Source organism: Saimiri boliviensis, chromosome 2, assembly GCF_048565385.1.
Source record: "Saimiri boliviensis isolate mSaiBol1 chromosome 2, mSaiBol1.pri, whole genome shotgun sequence".
Taxonomy (NCBI): Eukaryota; Metazoa; Chordata; class Mammalia; order Primates; family Cebidae; genus Saimiri; species Saimiri boliviensis.
This window is the reverse complement of record NC_133450.1, coordinates 62537102-62557471: the sequence shown is the minus strand read 5'-3', so window position 1 is coordinate 62557471 and position 20370 is coordinate 62537102. Positions and strand designations below refer to the sequence as shown.

Genomic DNA, 20370 nt, shown 5'->3' with positions numbered 1-20370 from the left:
AAAGCAGAAACTGCTGCACAGCATGGTGAGGCCCAGGTGAAGATATGGGGGCGCTCCTATGATGTCCCACCACCTCTGATGGAGCCCGACCATCCTTTCTACAGCAACATCAGTAAGGATCGCAAGTATGCAGACCTCACAGAAGATGAGTTACCCTCCTGTGAGAGTCTGAAGGACACGATTGCTAGAGCTCTGCCCTTCTGGAATCAAGAAATAGTTCCCCAGATCAAGGAGGAGAAAACGGGTACTGACTGCAGCCCATGGCAACAGCCTCTGGGGCATTGTCAAGCATCTGGAGGGTCTCTCTGAAGAGGCTATCATGGAGCTGAACTTGCCGACTGGTATTTCCATTGTCTATGAATTGGACAAGAATTTGAAACCCATCAAGTCCACGCAGTTCCCGGGGGATGAAGAGACCGTGCGTAAAGCCATGGAAGCTGTGGCTGCCCAGGGGAAGGCCAAGAAGTGAAGGCCAGTGGGCAGGCTGCTGGCCCCAGGAGCACGCTCCCTGCCTGTTGCATCCCTCTAACCCTGCCTCCTCACATGTCACACTGACCTCACTTGTAGACATCTTGAGTTGTAGCTGCAGATGGGAACTGGAGGCTCCCATTTTCATTTTAGCCATTTTGTCTCCTGTATCCACTCCCTTCATAAATTTTAGTCAGAATTGCACTTCTAGGGCATAGGTTCTCAGTACAAGCTGTAGAAAGGCTCCCCTTATCCAAGAGAGTTGAAAGGTAGTGATGGGTTTTTGCAAGTGCTTTGTTTACTAAGGACTTGAAGGGAGGAACATGCTAAGCTGTGACCAATGAAAAGAGGCAAGAGAGCCTGTCTACCCCCAGGAGCCAGTCCTCTGCCCGTCTGCAGTCAGGCCACTGCCTGGGGGTTCTACTCATTCCAATGGCAGATGAATGTAACCTGCATAGTGATGTGACAACTGTTTCCTCCCTGACCCCAGAGAAGCTGGCTCTAGAAAGGTGGGATGTATCCTGAATTTAGTTTATGTGTTACATTTACTTTTATATTAAAAAAAGAAAGTATAGTATATGTAAATAGTACAAAACAATAACCGTTTTGGGGTTTCTTGTGGCGGTTGAAATAGTACCACATATGGTCATCAGAATATAAACTATTCCTCATATCAATATGGGATCAGCTCCTTGACCTCTGAGGGGCAGGAGTGCTTCCTGCTATGTGGTTCTGAATCCCTCCCCACTTTCTTTTGTGGCAGTGAAATGCCTCTTGGTCCTGTCCAAGTGTCTCACTGATTTCTGAATCATGTTCTAGTTGCTTGGCTCTGCCACATGGGTCCAGTGTTCCTTTGAGCATAACCGTACTAAATCCTTTCTCCGGATTAGTATAATAAAGGAGTGATGTGCAAAAAAAAAAAAAAAAAAAAAAAAAAAATGTGGCATATACATAAACAGAATACTATTTGGCCTCAAAGAAGAAGGAAATATGGTGACAAACAACATGGAAGAACCTTGAAGACATTATGCTAAGTAAAATAAGTCAGTCACAAAAAGACAAATACTACATAATTACACTTACATGAGGTCTTTATCTAGGCCTGATCATTACCTAGAATCATCAGTGAGTATCTAAAAGAGTCAAATTCAAAGAATCAAAGAGTGAAATGGTGGTTGTCAGGGGCTAGGGAGAAATGAAGGCTTATTAATCAACAGGCATACAGTTTCAATTAAACAAAATGAATAAGCTCTAGAGAGATCTACTGTAAAACACTACCTATAGTCAACAATAATGTATACTTGAAAATATATTAAGAGGGTAGATCTCATGTTGTGTTCTTACCAAAAAAACTAAGTAAGAATGAATAGGACAACATATATGAGAGACAACATTAAGCACTAGGAAATCAGGCAAGAAAGGAAGACTTGAGAGTTGATTAGATAAAAGAGAACAAGAAAGAAAGGGGCAAAGATGATGCCATTGTTCAACTAGGTAGAGCTGATAAAGAAGAGAAAAATGGAACAGCCACAGAGATAGAGGAAAACTAAAAAAACATGGTCTCAATAGAATTCAAAAGAGGAAACTGAACTGGAAGTGGAAACTTGTGGAGAGCAGATGTTTAATAATTCTTTTTTAGAAGTATGGCTGCAAAAAGGTTCAGAGAGGCGAGGAAGTAGCAGAGAGGCATGTGGAAGTCTAAAAAGGTTAAGTGTGAGATAAAAGGGAAGATACTAAAACAAATGAGTAAGTGGACAGAATGATGTAGGAAAGCTGTAGTTCCCAACTGGGGTGATTATTCTTCCCTTCCACCCTCCCTAACCCCCACACTTTACAATGTCTGGAGACATTTTAAATTGCCACAACTGGAGAGGGGAAAGGGGAAGAGTACTATTTGCCTCTAACAGGTAGAGGCTGAGGATGCTGCTAAATGTTTCACAAGGTACAGGACAGTCCTCCACAACAAAGAATTACATGGCCCCAAATGTCAAAAGTGCCAAGGTTGAGAAGCCCTGTAGTACACTGTAAGGAATACAGAAAAGAAAGATTAAAGAGGCCAGCTTTAGGCAAGGACATTCAGAGGGGAGGAAGACTTTTTTGGTTTCCTATCTACTGACCTGATTGAGAATTACAGCAGAATTACTAGAAGTAGCTTTCAGATTTTTAATCTGAAAAGTCTATTGAAGTATACTGACATTTCAACTTCTCCAACAAACACACGAACACAATGTGCATGCCTTACATCATTATCTACCATGTGAATATTGGATACAGATAAACCACTTTTTTTTTTTTTTGAGATACAGTCAAGGTTTAAAATATGGGATACTTTAAAAAATATACACACAGAGAAATTACACCTTTGTAATTTGTTAAAAGGTTAACTGGTATAAATGATCAGAGTCCATCTACTAGTATAATTTTATTTCATATAATCTCCTACATACCCTTTAGAAACTAATTACAAATGATCTCTATTTTAACAGTTCACAGAGGGATAATATGAGAAAGAGGTCTACAAAACACCAGTTTTTACAGTTGCAAAGTGATACTGCTATAAAGTATTGGGCAAAAAGGAATTGAGAGGTTATAAAACATGAGCTTGTAACCACAATTAACTTGATCATAAAAATTTCACTTTGTATAATAAGTAGGCATGAAAACATTACCGTATTTACTGACACCCACCCTATGTGAAAGGTACTGAGAAGAATTTACTCAAAACACTCTCTCTCTCAAGTAAGAATTTTCATTCATTTGAATATTTTCTGAGCACCTAGTATGTGCTTAATACATAGGGATATAACACTGAATAAGACAGGCATAATTTTTCTTCCAAAAGTGCTTAAAAGGCTGGGGGCAGTGGCTCATGCCTGTAATCTCAGCACTTTCGGAGGCCTAGGTGGGAGGATTGCTTGAGGTCAGGAGTTCAAGACCAGTCTGGCCAAAATAGTGAAACCCTGTCTTACTAAAAATACAAAAATTAGCCAGGCACGGTGGTGTGTGCCTGTAATCCAGATACTCGGGAGGGTGAGACAGAAGAATCGCTTGAACCTGGGAGGTGGTTGCAGTGAGCCAAGATCACACCATACCACTCCAGCCTGGACTACAGAGCAAGATTCCATCACAAACAAGCAAGCAAACACCCTAAAGGTGATCAAAGTATAGTGGGGCAAACTGTTAAATAGGCAATTACAACATAGGGGAAGCATAAATCAGTGGAGATGAAGACTTCTGGAGCAAAACTGCCTGAGTTTGGATTTGACTCTGCCATTTCTAAACTGTATGATCTTGGAAAATTTTTTTTTTAATCTTCTTTGTGTCTGATGATAATAAAACTGTCTATCTTATAGGATTGTTGAAAAAGTGACATTTGGGATAATATCTAAGACTGACAATAAATAGTGTGAACTTTCCCTTTTTCTTGGTGAAAATAATGGAAGGAGAGGGAAGAATGCCAAAATAAGGCTCCAAACAGCAGAGGGAACTAACTATTCAAAGGCCCAACAGAGAGAACAAAACTGGGTTCATGAAGGAAATAAAAGTATTTCTATATAAAGTGCAGTGGGCAGTAGCAAGGTATGAGCCACATGATCTGAAAAGGAGTTTAGACTTAAGAGAGTTGTTTGCTGTTTTTTAAAAACATATGCTATTGCTTATTTATTTTCTTTTTTTTTTTTTTTTTTTTTTTTTTTTGAGACAGAATTTTGCTCTTGTTACCCAGGCTGGAGTGCAATGGCGCGATCTCGGCTCATCGCAACCTCCGCCTCCTGGGTTCAGGCAATTCTCCTGCCTCAGCCTCCTGAGTAGCTGGGATTACAGGCACGTGCCACCATGCCCAGCTAATTTTTTGTATTTTTAGTAGAGACGGGGTTTCACTGTGTTGACCGGGATGGTCTCGATCTCTTGACCTCGTGATCCACCCGCCTCGGCCTCCCAAAGTGCTGGGATTACAGGCTTGAGCCACCGCGCCCGGCTATTTTCATTTTTTAAACACAGGTTCTCATTCTGTCAACCAGGCTGGAGTGTGTAGTGGGGTGATCACTACCCACTGTAACCTCAAATTTCTGGGCTAAAGTGATCTTTCCACCTCAGCCTCCGAAGTAGCTAAGAACTACAAGTACATGCCACAACACCTGGCTAATTTTTAAACTTTTTTTCTTGTAGAGGTGTGATCCTGGTATGTTGCCCAGACTGGTCTTTAACTCCACCAGGTCTCAAGCAGTCCTTTTGCCTTGGCCTCCTATAGTGTTGGGATTACAGGCATGAGCCACTAAAACCCAGCCTGCTTGTTTCTTTAAAAACATATACTATATGCGTAAACATATAGTATTATTATTGCTTGATTTAAATGATTTTTTTAAATTCAAGAATTACTAAGCCCACAGACATAAAGAACATATACAAAATACAGAAGAGAGATCTTGAGAATTAGAGAGATCTTGAGAATTAGAGAGATCTTGAGAATTAGAGAATTAGGCTTAAATAATCGAAAGGAGAGATCTTGGCTTAAATAATCGAAAGTTGAAATCCAAAGAGCATTTACTTAATTTTCAAAGTGGATGGAGAAATAATAAAGTAAGTAATTTTACAGTTGTGGAAACTAAAGCACAGGGAAGTTAACTGGGTCCTTAGTAAAGTAAAAAGCTAACAACCAGACATCAAAACAATAAGGTTTCTCTTCACAGCCAAATATATCTTTCATAATCATCCAATATATTATATCACATATTTTTTAAAGGTATACTCGATTACTCATCTTCATTTTAAAAATAACTACAAGGCTGGGTGATATGACTCATGCCTATAATTCCAGTGCTTTGGCAAGCCAAGATGAAAGGAACTGCTTGAGGCCAGGAGTTCAAGACCAGCCTGGGCAATACAGTTGGACCCCACCACTACAAACAATGTTAAAAAATTAGCTGAGCATGATGGCGTGTGCCTGTAGCCCTAGCTACTCAGCAGGTTGAGGTGGGACAATCTCTTGAGCCTAGGTGTTTGAGGCTGCGGTAAGCTATGACAGGGCCACTGCACTTCAGCCTAGGCAACAGACTGAGTACCCTGTCTCTTAAAAAAACACAAATACTGAAAAGCTGGGTATGTTCATCTCAGGTACTCGGAAGGCTTGAGGCAGGAAGATCGCTTGAGTTGAGGAGTTCAGAACCAGCCTGGGCAACATAGCAAGAACATGACTTGAAAAAAAAATTTTTTAACTCTACACATTACTATGTTGAAATTTATTTGACCAAAACCAATACATAATAAAATATACAGAGTCTGTAAATTGTAACTCTTCTTCCCCATCCTCCCTCCCTCCCTTATCAGACATTATTGTTGAAGCATGTGACAGAACTATGACTCTGTAATTGAGGCTATAATGAGACTTCTCTGTCATAAGCTATTACTAACATTCGCTACAAACTCATCTAGTTCTGTCACAAAGCTTTCTGCTTACAAGAAAATTCTCATGTCTGGTCTTAAGCAAGCAAAAAATATTTTGGGCAAGTCTGAAGACAAGAATTGGGTCTCATGAAGCATATTATAGAATTCTTCTCTAAAGAATAATTCAAAAATGAAACCCAGATGAAATAGACCTAAATGTAATACTGCTCCTTCCATAAGGGACTATAGCCAGGAGACTGACATAGTTTTTATCTAAATGAAAATTTCTAGTTAATAATGAAGAGTAAGCAAAAAACAATGTCTGATCTTACTGGGTTTTTTTTTTTTTTTTGAGATGGAGTTTACCTCTTGTTGCCCAGGCTGGAGTGCAATGGCACAATTTCGGTTCACCGCAACCTCTACCCCCCAGGTTCAAGTGATTCTCCTGCCTCAGTCTCCCAAGTAACTGGGATTACAGGCATACACCACCACGCCCAGCTAAATTTTGTGTTTTTACTAGAGATAGGGTTTCTCCATGCTGGTCAGGCTGGTCTTGAAATCCTGCCTTGATCTCCCAAAGTGCTGGGATTACAGGAGTGAGCCACCGCACCCGGCCTCCATTTTTACTTTAAAGACAACAACACATCTCATGTTCATTTAAAAAATGGCTTACATTTAGCAGAGCAGAAACTCTTCTAAAAATTGCTTACAAAGCACTCTTTCATGTTATTATTTCATCTTAACAACTCACTTACTGAATACCTATTACTCATTGTGTGACACTATTAGACATTGTGTGACATCCTATATGCTTTGGTTCACACCAAACATACATGTACATACATACAGTCATGTAGGGGAGTCAGGCATACAAGCAATTATAATACTGGGCAATAAAGGATAAAAGAGAGGCATAAAGTTCCAAAAGACTATTGTGCAAAGTTCCAAAAGAATGTATGACTATTGGTAAAGGTCCCAAAATTAGATCTTGAAAAATAAAGACGACTGTATCAATCAACAGATTCTGTGCCAGGTACAGTTGTTCACACCTGTAATCCCAACACTTTGGGAGGCTGAGGTGAAAGGATCACTTGAGACCAGGAGTTCGAGATGCCTGGGCAACATAGAGAGACCCCACCTCTACAAATAATTTTTTAGAAGTAGCCAGGTGTGGTGGCTATTTCTTATGAGCCTGAGGCAGGAGGATTGCTGAACCAAAGAGGTCAAGGCTACAGTAAGCTGTGATTGCATCACTGCACTCCCGCCTGGGTGACAAAGCGAGATCCTGTCTCAAAAAAAAAGAGAGAGAGAATCAAGAGATTTTTGATGGCAAATTACTCCAAAAACATTAAGAAAATTATCCGTCATGAGAAATTCCATGGTAGAGATGGCTCCAGACCCAATAAAATATGTGGCTAAATGATATTACCAAGGATTCAGATTCCTTCTACCTCTCTGCTCTGCCATCTTCACAAAATGCTTCATCCCTTGTGATCCCAAGACAGCTGTCAGTAGCCACAGGAGGCTTAGGTTCCCTTGTTCACATGCAAGAGGGGAAAGAATCCTCCGCCCCCTCCCCCAAACAGAATGTCTACTTCCCTTTAAATCTGATTGGTACAAGTAACAGTTTACAAGGAAATGCCATGAGTTGACTGGCTTGAACTAATGGAAATCTACCACTGGAGGTGGTGACAAATCAGCTTCTCCAAGTCCCCCTGCATGCACGAAAAGCAGATTTCTGTTAGGAAAGAAGAGGAAAGTAGACATTAGATGGGCAGCTAACAGAGTAGGCAAAGAGTAAGAACTCCAAGCAATGGGATAAATACACAAAGAACAAAGAGGCACAGGGAACAAGAAACAGCATGGCTGAAGTAGAGTCTTGCTCTGTCACCCAGGCTGGAGTGCAGTGGCATGATCTCGGTTCACTGCAACTTTTGCCTCCTAGATAGAAGCGATTCTCCTGCCTCAGCGTTCCAAGCAGCTGGGATTACAGGCATGTGCCACCACCCTGTCTCATAAAAAATAAATAAAAAGAGACAGAATCAGAGATTTTTGGTGGCAAATAATTCCAAAGAATTGTCTGAAACATTAAGAAAATTATCTATCATGAGAGGTCCTGTGGTAGGAATGGCTCCAGACCTAATTTTTGTATTTTTAGTAGAGACAGGGTTTCACCATGTTGGGCAAACTGGTCTCCAACTCCTGACCTCAGGCGATCTGCCCACCTTGGCCTCCCAAAGTGCTGGGATTACAGGTGTGAGCCACCGTGCCTGGCCTGTTTTTTAAAGAACTTAATTATCATAGTAATACGGAGAATAGCTAGAGATGGAGCGGTACTGTGGGAGAAAAAGTGGCAGAGACTTAGCTGGTACGCTGTTTAATAAGTGAGACTCTGTCTCAAAAAAGTATATAAATAAATAAGTAGTCTAGACTAATAAGGAAGTGGCAATAGAGATGGAAAGAAAAGTAAAAAAAATACATAGAAGACAGACAGCATAGATGAGAAAATTAGTCTTCAGATGGGTTAGGTGACTTTAAGATCATAAAACTAAGAATCTAAATGAGGCTTGATTTCCAGTCCAGTGTTCTATTATATCACAACTATATCTAAAAACCCCAACAATGCTATATAAAGAGAACTGTTTTGAATCCTGTGACTTGAAGAATGTTATTTATTGGATTAAAGTGTTTCCTATCTATTCCAAGTGTCCCCATCTATTTCAATCTTATAATGTTCACATGTCACATAGTGACATGGATTTAATGTCAATTTATAAAACTAAGTATATTATGTTTCTAAAGTTACTATATTATTTGAAATAGTAAGGGTATCTAAAAGACTCAATTTGTGATGTCAAATTTACAAAATAACAAAAATTTTAAAATTAAAAAAAAAAAAACAAAAACCACAGCATGGTAGTTCTTAAATTTTGAACTTGTTCTGCAAATAAATTAGATGCTGAATGTTCGAGTTTCATTATAAATCCGGAATCAGCAGGCACTTTAAATGTTTCGTTGAAATTATGCCTCAGCTGGGCATGGTGGTTCACACCTATAATCCCAGCATTTTAGGAGGCCAAGGCTGAAGGACTGCTTGATTCTAGGAGTTCGAGACCAGCCTGAGCAACACAGTGAAACCCTATCTCTACAAAAAGTGCAAAAGTTAGCCAAGTATAGTGGTATAGTGGTACATGTCCATAGTCTTAGCTGCTCAGGAGGCTGAGGTGGGAAGACTGCGTGAGCCCAATACTTGAAGTTGCAGTGAGCCATGATTGCACCACTGCAGCCTAGGCAACAGAGCAAGACCCTGTCTAAAACAAATAAAATAAAACAAAATATGAAATAAATAAAGCCCCCCTTTGAAATTCTGGATTCTGATAACTAACTTCCACTAGCATTCACCTAAAAAGAAAACTGGGCCAGGCATGGTGGCTCACGCCCATAATCCCAGCCCTTTGGGAGGCCAAGGTGGGTGGATCACCTTAGGTAAGGAGTTTGAGACCAGCCTGGCCAACAGGACAAAACTATCTCTACTAAAAATACAAAACATAGTCAGGCGTGGTAGTGCGCACCTACAGTCCCAACTACTTGGGAGGCCGAGGCAGGAGAGAATTGGTTGAACCTGGGAGGTGGCAGTTGTAGTGAGCTGGGATCACGCCATTGCACTCCACCCTAGGTGACAGAGCAAGACTCCATCTCAAGAAGAAAAAAAAGAAAAAGAAAGAAAAACTGTTACCTCACTTTAATAATGATACTGTACCTGTTTTAGAAAAAGTCATTTGTCTAATTCTAGAGTGGAGAAGTTCGATTTTGCTTTATTACCATTGTACCAAGACTGGGTTCACAGGGAAAATGGTTTTAAATAAAATAAAAATAAGCCTGGGAAACACTGCAAGACCCTGTCTCTCACAACAACAAAAATTAGCCAGGCATGCTGGCGCATGCCTGTAGTTCCAGCTACTCGGGAGGCTGAGGCTGGAGGCTTACTGAAGCCCAGGAAGCCGAGGCAGCAGTAAGTTGTGATTGCACCACTGTGCTCAGCCTGGTGACAAAGTAAGACTCTGTCTCAAGAAAATAAAAAAAAAATGCTACAAATAAACATATTTCATTAAAAATTATATAATTAACAATATGTTTTTTATCAGTCTTCTGCTTTTTGATTCAATTAGCAAGTTAAGTGAATACCCATGTGCCATGCACTGTGCCGGATGCTGGGAATACAACTGTAAGTCTAGTTACAGACATATATCTGCATAATTATTTGAGGAATGTCAGTCTTCCCCACTAAATAACTATAGTATTATTTTTCTTCAGCCATAACAGGTCTGTAAATGTACAAAGATGATGCCTAAAACATCAACTTCATGATAATATATTACTCTGTCAATGACATCAGAATTCTCTCACTCACCAGGTTAGAAATTCTTTTCAGCACCCACAAATGACTTCTCTTAAAACATACCTGTTAAAGCACTCAACAAAGAATATAAGGAAACTATCTGAATATAATACAGGTCTTATGTAAAAAAACTGATGTTAATATCATATTCAACAGGGAAAGACTGAAAATCTTTCCTTTAAGATCAGGAACAAGTCAAGGATGCCTGCTTTTACCACTTCTAGTCAACACAGTACCAGAAGTCCTAGCTCAGATTAGGAAAGGAAAAATTAAAAGGCATCCAAACTGAAAGGCAAGAAGTAAATTAACTGTTTGCAGATGACATATTCCTATACATAGAAAATCACACAAAAAAAGATTCCACACACACAAAAAAACTATTAGAACTAATAAATTCAGTAAAGTTGTAGGATACAAAATTAACACATAAAAATGAGTTGCAGGCCGGGCGCGGTGGCTCAAGCCTGTAATCCCAGCACTTTGGGAGGCCGAGGCGGGTGGATCACAAGGTCAAGAGATCGAGACCATCTTGGTCAACATGGTGAAACCCCGTCTCTACTAAAAATACAAAAAAAATAGCTGGGCATGGTGGTGCGTGCCTGTAATCCCAGCTACTCAGGAGGCTGAGGCAGGAGAATTGCCTGAACCCAGGAGGCGGAGGTTGCGGTGAGCCGAGATCGCGCCATTGCACTCCAGCCTGGGTAACAAGAGCGAAACTCCGTCTCAAAAAAAAAAAAAAAAAAAAATGAGTTGCATTCTTAAACATTAACAATGAACAATCCAAAAGAGAAATTAAGGAAAAAATCCTATCTATAATCACATCAAAAAGAATAAAATATTTAGGAATAAACCTAGCCAAGGAGACAAAAGACTCTTACAGTAAAAACTAAAAAGCACTGCTGAAATAAAGACGCAAATAAATGGAAAGATATTCCATGTTCATAAACTGGAAGACTCAGTATTTAGAAGTCAACATTACCCAAAGCAACCTACAGATTCAATACAATCCCTAACAAAATACCAATAGCCTATTTTTTGAAGAAATAGAAAGACCCATCCTAAAATTCATAGGGCATCTCAAGGAATCGCAAATAGCCAAAACAATCTTGAAAAGAACAAAGTGGAGTCTCACATTTCTTGATTTCAAAAGTTACTATAAAGCTACGATAATTAAAAGAGTGTGATATTGGCATAAAAACAAACGTATGGACCAATAGAATAGAATACAGAGCCCAGAAGTAAACCCTCAAACTTACGGTCAAATAATTTTCAACAAAGGTGCCAAGACCATTTAATGGGAAAAGGACAGTTTTCTCAACAAATGGTAATGGAAAAACCACACATATGGTAATGGATATCCACACATAAGACCTAAATGTAAGAGCCAGAACTATAAAATTCTTTTAAAATAAATAAAATAAAAATGTTGGGCACGGTGGCTCATGCCTGTAATCCCAGCACCCTGGGCTAAGGTGGGAGGACCACTTGAGTCCAAAAGTTTGGGACTGGCCTAGGGAACATAGTAAGATCCCTTCTCCTCAGAGAATTTTAAAAACTTAGCCAGGCGTGTAGGCACACACCTGCAGTCCCAGCTATTCGGGAAGCTGAGATGGAAGGACTGTTTGAGCCCCAAGTTCAAGACTACTGTGAGCCATAATCACACTGGTGCACTCCAGCCTGGGTGATCAGGCAAGAACCTACCTGTCCTTTTTTTTTTTTTTTTTTTTTTTTTTAAATGGGGTTTCACCATGTTGGTCAGGCTGGTCTTGAACTCCCGACCTCAGGTGATCGGCCTGCCTTGGCCTCAAAGTGCTTGGATTACAGGCGTGAGCCACCATGCCAGGCCAAATGAATTTCTTCTTTCTTTCTTTCTTTTTTTTTTTTTAAGAGACAGGGTTTCACCATGTTGGTCAGGCTGGTCTTGAACTCCTGACTTCAGGTGATCTGCCTGTCTCGGCCTCCCAAAGTGCTGGGATTACAGGCATGAGCCACTGCGCCCGGCATTAAGAAAGAAAGAAAACATAGGGGAAAATCTTCCTGACATTGGATTTGATAATGATTTCTTGGCTATGACATCAAAAGCACAAGCAACAAAAGAAAATCTAGATAAGCCAGATTTCATCAAAATTAAAAACTGTGTGTGCAGCAAAGGACACTACCAAAAAAATGAAAAGGCAGCCTACAGAGTAAGAGAAAACATTTGCAAATCCTATGTCTGAAAAGGGACTGATATTCAGCATATATAAATAACTTCCACAACTCAAAAACAAAAACAAAAAACCTTATTAGAAAACAGGGAAACAACGTGAATAGATATTTTTCCAAAGAAAATATACAAAAGACCAATAACCACATGAAAAGACGTTTAACATCACCAATCAGTTTTTAAAAACGCAAACCAAAATCACAATGAAATACCACTTCATACTCATTAGGATGAATATTCGAAAAGAAACAACAACAACAACAAAACACACCAAACAGCAAGTAACAAGTATTATTGAGGATGTGGAGAAACTGGAACCCTTGTGCACTGTTGGTATGAATGTAAAATTTTCTGGATATAAAATACATAAAAGAAATGAAAGCAAAGACGCAGATATTTTTACATCCATGGTCACAGCAGCATTATTCACAACAGTCAAAATGTGGATGCAACTTAAGTGTCCATTGATGGATGAATGGATAAACAAAATGTAAAAATACACGCAATGGGTATTCAGCCTTAAAAAGAAAGCAAATTGTGACACATCCTACAACATGGATGGACCCTGATGACATTATATTAAGTGAAATAAGCCAGATATAGAAGGACAAATACTGTATAATTTCACTTATATGTGGTACTTAGAGTAGTCAAAATTAAAAAGACAGACCCTGGTAGTTGCCAGGGGCTGGAGGGTAAGGGAAAATGGAGAGTTTCAGCTTAGGAAAATGAAGTCATGAGCCTAAGAAAACTCCAAATGAAAGAATTCTACATGGAGGGTGGTGATGGCTGCACAACAATGTAAATGTACTTAATGCAGCAGAACTATAAGTTTAAAAATGCTTAAGATGGTAAATTTTATGTGTAATTTACCACAATAAGCACAGAGATATATGCTATGCCACTTTTCCTCCTGACTTTATCCTGGTCTAAGATCTCTTCATACTCAGATTACTTCAGCAGCTACTGTCCTCTCTGGTTCATTCCATTCTCTCCTCATTCTAACTCAACCTGTAGATCACTGACAAGTTTGTTTACCTTGCTGGTTTATGACATTGATCCCTGGCCTCCAAATTTTCAAAGGCTCTCTATACCTTGCACAACAGGATAAAAATAGAAATCTCAATTCAGTACTCAAACTCTTCTACAGACAAACAGCTTTCCAACTGACTAATGTTTCCTAAGGAAAACATTCTCCTCAGGAAATTCAGTTGTCAGCTCATCCCAGTCTCCCTCTATTTCCCTCCCCCTAAGCTAATCTTCGCTTTATACTCTTGCTTTTCCCTCACAAAGTAATTGCTACAATCTCTCCATACATCTAAACTTTCATGGGCCAGCTCACATCCAAAGTGTCCCATGTTCTTTGGACTCCCAAGGCCTCAATCATCTCTCTCCATCCTGTACACCAGCAGTATTCTTTGTATTAGCAGAACTAACTAGATTGTCTTCTAGGCTCATGTTTGTACACTTGATCTTTCCAGTAAGAACTTGAAGGCAAAGTCTATATATTAATGGCAAAAACCGCAGTTACTTTTGCACCAACCTAGTATTATGTTTCTTTCCTTTCTTCCACATCATTTGTAAAATGGAAAACAAAAATCAGACCTTCAACAGTCAGCTATATAATTCTGGATGTGTGAACTTCAGTAACTAGAATCTGAAATCAGAATCATTTTGGCATTACTGTACTTCTGAAGGTTTACCTGTGACACACTATAAATAAAAATGCTGTGACTCAACAAGATGATACACGGAAACCAGGTAGTATATCCTAGAAATCAACACAGGCGTTTTAAATCCTAAAATCAGAGTCTGATACAAAAAACTTGTTTAAAAGCTGGTACTGGGACACAATACGGTAGTCAGATTTTGTGGGACAAGAATATTGACCTATAAGTTTTACTGAATTCATGCAAGAATGAGCCATGTTAAAACTGGGTGAAAATGTGTCATGAGCCTAAGAAAATTCCAAATGAAATATCACTCTGTTTTTATTAAGTTCAGGTTAGGGCAGAAAAAAAAATCTTCATTAGTTACTTGAAGTAGCTGACAGAATGAGTGAGAGCCTCTCATCTTCGCTTTCAACTTTATTACACCAAAACCTATGGACAGGGATGCGTGGTGAATGATAAAAAATGCAATCAATGAAGAACAAGCAGCTCAGGAGTGTAGTAAAAACGAGCTCTCTAAATGGGGTGTAGAGGCTTACAACTTAGTTTTGGTCTAATTCATCGCCAGCTGTAGGACCCATGGCAAGTCACTCGCCTCTCTGGGTCTGGTTTCCCAGGTCTAAAACGATAGTCAACACCTTTAGATATCTAAAAGTTTTACTGACTCCAAAATTCCATGACAAGTCTAATAACGGCTGCTTACAAAGCAACTGCAAGTCCTTCCACATTTCAGGAAGAAAGCAATTCATCTCAGCAATCTAAAGGAAACAAATGCCATTAGGGACAAAAGATTGTTAGATGACTAGGCCAGGTGCGGTGGCTCATGCCGGTAATCCCAGCACTTTAGGAGGCCAAGGCAGGTGGATCACCAGAGGTAAGGAGTTCAAGACCAGCCTGGCCAACATGGTGAAAACCACGACTCTCCCAAAAATACGAAAATTAGCTGGGCGTGGTGGCAGGGGCCTATAATCCCAGCTACTTGACTGAATCGCTCGAACCTAGGGGGTGGAGGTTGCAGTGAGCCGAGATCGAGATCGTGCCACTGTACTCCAGCCTGGGTGAAAGGGCGAGACTCCATTTACACGTGCGCGCGCGCACGCACACACACACACACACACACACACACACACACACACGATTGTTAGTTGAAAATGCTAAGTAATTCAGTAAAAAAAAAAAAAGTCTATTTTCTCATTACAGTAAGATGTCTTCGCAGAGGAAACAGTGCTCTAGTAAAGATAACTAAGACTGCTTCTGTAAATTAGGCCTACTCCAGAGTACTTATTATCTGTGCTGGTATGTGAAGAAGTGCTATTGTAGTTCAAAAGAGAAACAACACTTCTTGGAGTTTCTCCAGACACGATGAGAGAGTTTTCACCTTGGGGTAAAGCTAGCAAACACTGTGCAAATGACAAGGTACTGAAAAATGCACACATTTTGCCATTCAAGTACTCCAAACAGTCTTCTCTTCTTCATCAACACTTGGTATTGTCTCCCTCCCAACCTGTCAAAGCTTAATTCCAGGTTTATCCCGCAACTTTCACTTACCTGAACAATCTAACTTGCCCTGGGAGTAGCAGTCCACAGGCCTGCTGTCTTCCCAGTCCCCGCCGGCCACTTTCACGCCCACCCCTGGCGGTCGCAACCCTGCAGCCAGGTAAACACGCGCCCTAGTCTCGGGAGCGGTTTCTCAGTGTCCTGGGAGCCGCAGGTCCCGCCTCTGGGAGCCCGGAGCCCAAAGCCGGGCGGCTGGCTCCCTCGGGCCGGTCTCCCCGCCCCGAGCCCCGACCGAGCGCCCCTGCCCCAGGGACGGTGGCGCGCTCCAGCCAGTCCCTCGGAGCGCACAGGGACCGGCCAGTCCGGCGCCGCCGCGCCTCAGCCCCAGACGGAAGACTCGCCCCTCCCTGTCCGGCGTCCCAGCGCCTCCCGCGGCCGCTCGGCCCCAGCCTAGACGCCCCACGCCCAGGAACTGCCCCTTCCTCGCCGGGACGCCCCGCGCCACACTGGGCACAGCATCGGCTCCACAGCCTCAGAGACACCGAGGGACACTCACCCCGGAGGCTCCTTCCGCCGCTGCTGCTGCCGCTGGGACCGCTGCCGTCGCCTCCGCCGCCGCCGCCACCAGCACCGCCGTCCGCACCAGCGCCAGCACCCCCAGCCATCCTCCTCCCACCGCCGCAGCCGCCCTCTCCTCTCCTGTCAGTGGCTTAGGCTCCAGGACTGCTCCAGGTTCCCCTCGCCGCCATTTTGACTCCTAGAGAGAGCAGGAGGGGTTCGGCTCGGCGCGGCCCTGGGGCGCCTGCGCGGCGCTGCGGAGTAGGTCAGGGCCCCCGCCCTCCCCTGCCGTCGTCGCGCTCGGGGTCACGTGGCTCGACGTCGTCGCGCGCGTCGGGCCGCGTGGAAGGCCACCCATTCGCTGGAGCCGTGGGAGCCCAGGGCGCGCGCATTATTCTTGCTCGTCGGCAGGGAGCTGGGCGTCGGGTTGCTGGGAGTTTGCAGCTCGCGGCAGCATTCTGCTTAGTCTAGCGAATTGTGACACATTATTAAATATATCAGAATAGAATTCTAAGAACGGTGTCACTATTACGTCACCGGATGGCCATTTCCACCAATTCACATTGTCGTTCGACCGCTGGCATCCCTCGGGTGGTCGCACACAATGAATGCATCTTTCTCAAAGAGAACTGCTTTTCCGCGGAAAGTCCTTGCTGTCGGTCCTGGCGTTCGGGTGGCAGCTTCTTGGTAGTGAGCACTTGTCTATCGGAAGCACTTGTCTGCATGGTACTTTTACAGACATCACCTTGCTACTTGTAAGTTAAAAAAAAAAAAATCTTTAAGACACCAGAAAGTTTTTCCTTAACAAGATACCCCAGTAAACAAAGGGCAAAATTGATGAAAACACAGTCGCCAAGTGGCAGAGCCAAGTCGCTTTTCTCTAGATGCCCCTTGTTTGGGAGTTTGCAATTTCAGCGATGCAGTAACAAGAACACTCTAATTATGGGGCACTGTAGTTTTCAAAACACTTGTAAGATACATGGTTTCATTTGAACGCCAAGCCCCACTCTTTGTGGTAGTCAGGATAGGTGTTTTTATCGCTGTTTCACAGCCTCAGACAGGCTCAGAAATACCGACAAGTAGACAAGCCAAGATCAGAACCCAGGCATTCTGAATCCGGTGACCAGGCACCCTTACATCTCCTTGTCCTCAGACCTTAGCAACTCCGGAATTTATTTGAAAGTATTATATTTGCAGCCAGGCATGGTGGCTCACGCCTGCAATCCCAGCACTCTGGGAGGCTGAGGGGCACGTATTACCTAGGTCTTTATCAAACGCTCAGTATTGTCTGCCTCCCAACCTGTCAAAGGAGTTCAAGACCAGCCTGGCCAACACTGTGAAACCTCGTCTCTACTAAAAATACAAAAATTTGCCAGGCATGGTGGCACACACCGAGTCCCAGCTACTCGGGAGGTTGAGGAAGGAGGATCTCTTGAACCTGTGAGGTGGAGGTTGCAATGAGCTGAGATCAGGCCACTGCGCTCTACCCTGGGCAACAAGAACCTATCTCAAAAAAAAAAAAAGAAAAAAAAAAAGAAAAAGAAAAAAAAGAAAAGAAAGTATTATATTTGTATTTTCAATCTCGACTGGTTGTTTGAGAAACAAGTTTTGTTTAACAGTTTTTTTGTTTGTTTTGAAACCACCTCTAAGCTTCAAAGGATAAGAGCAATTTGGAATTTTATGATGTGTTTTTAACCATCTCTTGATCCTTCATTATGTTATGCCTTTCATATTCAGTTGGAGACTGAATATCATTGTTTTTTCCTCTGGGCTTTCTTCAGATTTGTATTTTTCTCACCCTCATTCCTTATCACCTTACTTCCTTGAAAAGGATAGCTCTTTCCAATTTGTGTTCATTTTGTTTCCCCATCTCACCCCTTTCACCCTCTTACACAATCCTTGAAGGTTTGGAGATTGTAGAAGAGGCTGTGGCAGTCCCTTGCCTGAAATTTCCCCTCTAGATGGTGAGGGTCACTTCAGTTGAACACACAGCCTCATGGCAAGAAACAAGAATTGCATGGGAAAGTGAGAAAATAGAAAGGAAATCGGTCCATCTTATTGGAGCCAATGATTAGCTCTGAGTGTCCACCTCTTGTTTCACATATTTAAACTTCCCTAAAGGGGTAACTGAACCTTACCTAAATTCAAGTCACTTACCATTATTTTCCATCATTTTACCTTTGTCTTCATTTGCTAAATACAGCTGACACTTGAACAACATGGGTTTGAACTGTGCGGGTCAATCAACGTAACCTGGTACATGGGATTCTAAACATCCTATTGAGAGGGCCAACTTTTCTTATACTGAGTTTCCACGGGGCGGACAGGGGGACTTGAGTATGCTTAGATTAGGGTATATGTGGTGGGTCGTGGAACCAGTCCCATGTGTATAGCATATGGTGAATGACTGTATTGCATTAACTGAAAGAACTATGATTAGCAAACTAAAAAGCAGTGAGTAAACACTGCTTGTTGGAAATTTATGAAAATGTTAAATAAGATCAGTCCCCACTATTTACATGTATTACTAACCTTTATTACTTGACTTTAATTTCCCAGACACAGTTTAAAAAACAAAATTAAAATGATATCCACAACAATAGAAATCTAAGTAATTTGAGGATAATACTTTCTAAGAGCCTTTGATGTGGAAAGCTAAAGCTTTTTGAAAAGCCAAGTAAGGTGTGCTGGTTGCACCTTGTTCTTTAGTCCATCTGCACAGCTGGAGACTTCTAGTAGCCTGTTTGGATCTAGAAAGCATATATAGGTGATCTATGACTTTTTTTCTACCCTTTAATTCATTCACTGTGTTTTCTTATTACACCATTTAGCTGCACTTTTGAGATCCTGAATTTACTCAATTTACACACTGAGAATTTAGATGTTTATTTCAGTTCAGTCCAACAAACATTTAAAGTATCCAATACCATGTGCCAAGCACAGTACTACGTGCTAGGGGTAAAAAAAAATAAGTGGATCTTGGTACTTGAGCTCAGAATCTAAACAGGAAGACAGAGTGAAAAACATTTTTTTAAAAGTCTAGTGTTAAGATGGTACTAAGTAGTGGTTAACAGCATGGGTTCTAGAATCAGATAGATCTGGATGGCCATGACACAAATAGTTCAATCAGAACCTTTTCTGGAAATTTTTGCCACACTCTTAGAGAAGCTGTTTTTTCTTACTCTATTTCTCTGGGATTATGACTTGAAAGGACATGTAAATTGGCTTCATTTGGCAATGAGGAGAAAGCCATGTGCAGTAGGAAAGAAGGAAGACCACAAACAGAGAAACAAAATGAGAGAAAGGGAAGCCATGACATCATTTGAATACCTGGGCCAACCTGGGCCTGAAACAAACCCTTCTCTGGTCTTTTCACTTTTAGAAGCCATTAAATTGCCCTAACACCTCTTTTTATCTTAAGCTAATTGGAAATGGGTAAAAACAGTGAATTTCTTTGGTTTGCAACCAAGGGTCCTGAATTTAAGTTCTGTTCCTTTCTCTACTCCCTCCATCAGTGAGTGGCATCCCATCCACCCAATCATCTATGCTGAAAGTCTGAATAATCTCATGGTATAGTCCACGTTCCATCACTCCAGTCTTTTCCTTCCTTTGTACCCCCTTTTGTACCATACATACCCATCCACTGAAGCCCATTCCCAGACTCATCTTCCTGGGAATACAGGATGGAAGCTGGGTTTTTGAAATCAAGGAGAAAAGACAAATTTATATATTTTTGGAATTTCCTGAGGTCTAAAAGATGAAGAGGATTGAAAACCCCAGAACAGTGATAAGTAACTTGTAGGTGCTTAATTAAATAAGAAGTGCTTGGCTGGGCATGGTGGCTCACACCTGTAATCCCAACACTTTGGGAGGTTAAGGAGGGTGAATCATGAGGTCAGGAAATTGAGACCATCCTGGCCAACATGGTGAAACCCCATCTCTACTAAAATACAAAAAAACTAGCTGGGCGTGGTGGTGCACGCCTGTAGTCCCAGCTACTTGGGAGGTTGAGGCAAGGGAATCACTTGAACCTGGGAGGCAGCTGTTGCAGTGAGCTGAGATCACGCCACTACACTCCAGCTTGGAGACAGAGTGAGACTCTGTCTCAAAAAAAAAAAGTGCTTAATAATTATTAAATTAACAAATAATAAAATTAATAAAGCTTTTAGAAAATAATATTGGAAAATATT

At 41.5% G+C, this 20370-nt stretch overlaps 1 protein-coding gene and 1 pseudogene across 4 annotated transcripts in view; one reads left to right on the top strand and one right to left on the bottom strand.

Annotated features, from left to right (window-relative positions):
• BTBD7 (BTB domain containing 7) overlaps nucleotides 1-16432 on the bottom strand; it is a 112890-nt gene extending 96458 nt beyond the window's left edge. For 2 of the 4 annotated variants that reach the window (XM_074393448.1, XM_010350549.3), the window contains exon 1: nucleotides 16179-16426. The gene's annotated coding sequence lies outside the window, so the exon portion shown is untranslated. Of the gene's footprint in view, nucleotides 1-15673; nucleotides 15894-16178 lie in introns of those variants that run through there. The other 2 variants (XM_074393447.1, XM_010350547.3) reach the window with 2 other exon arrangements.
• LOC101035424 (phosphoglycerate mutase 1 pseudogene) lies at nucleotides 10-498 on the top strand (annotated as a pseudogene).
• Nucleotides 16433-20370: the final 3938 nt, after the last annotated feature.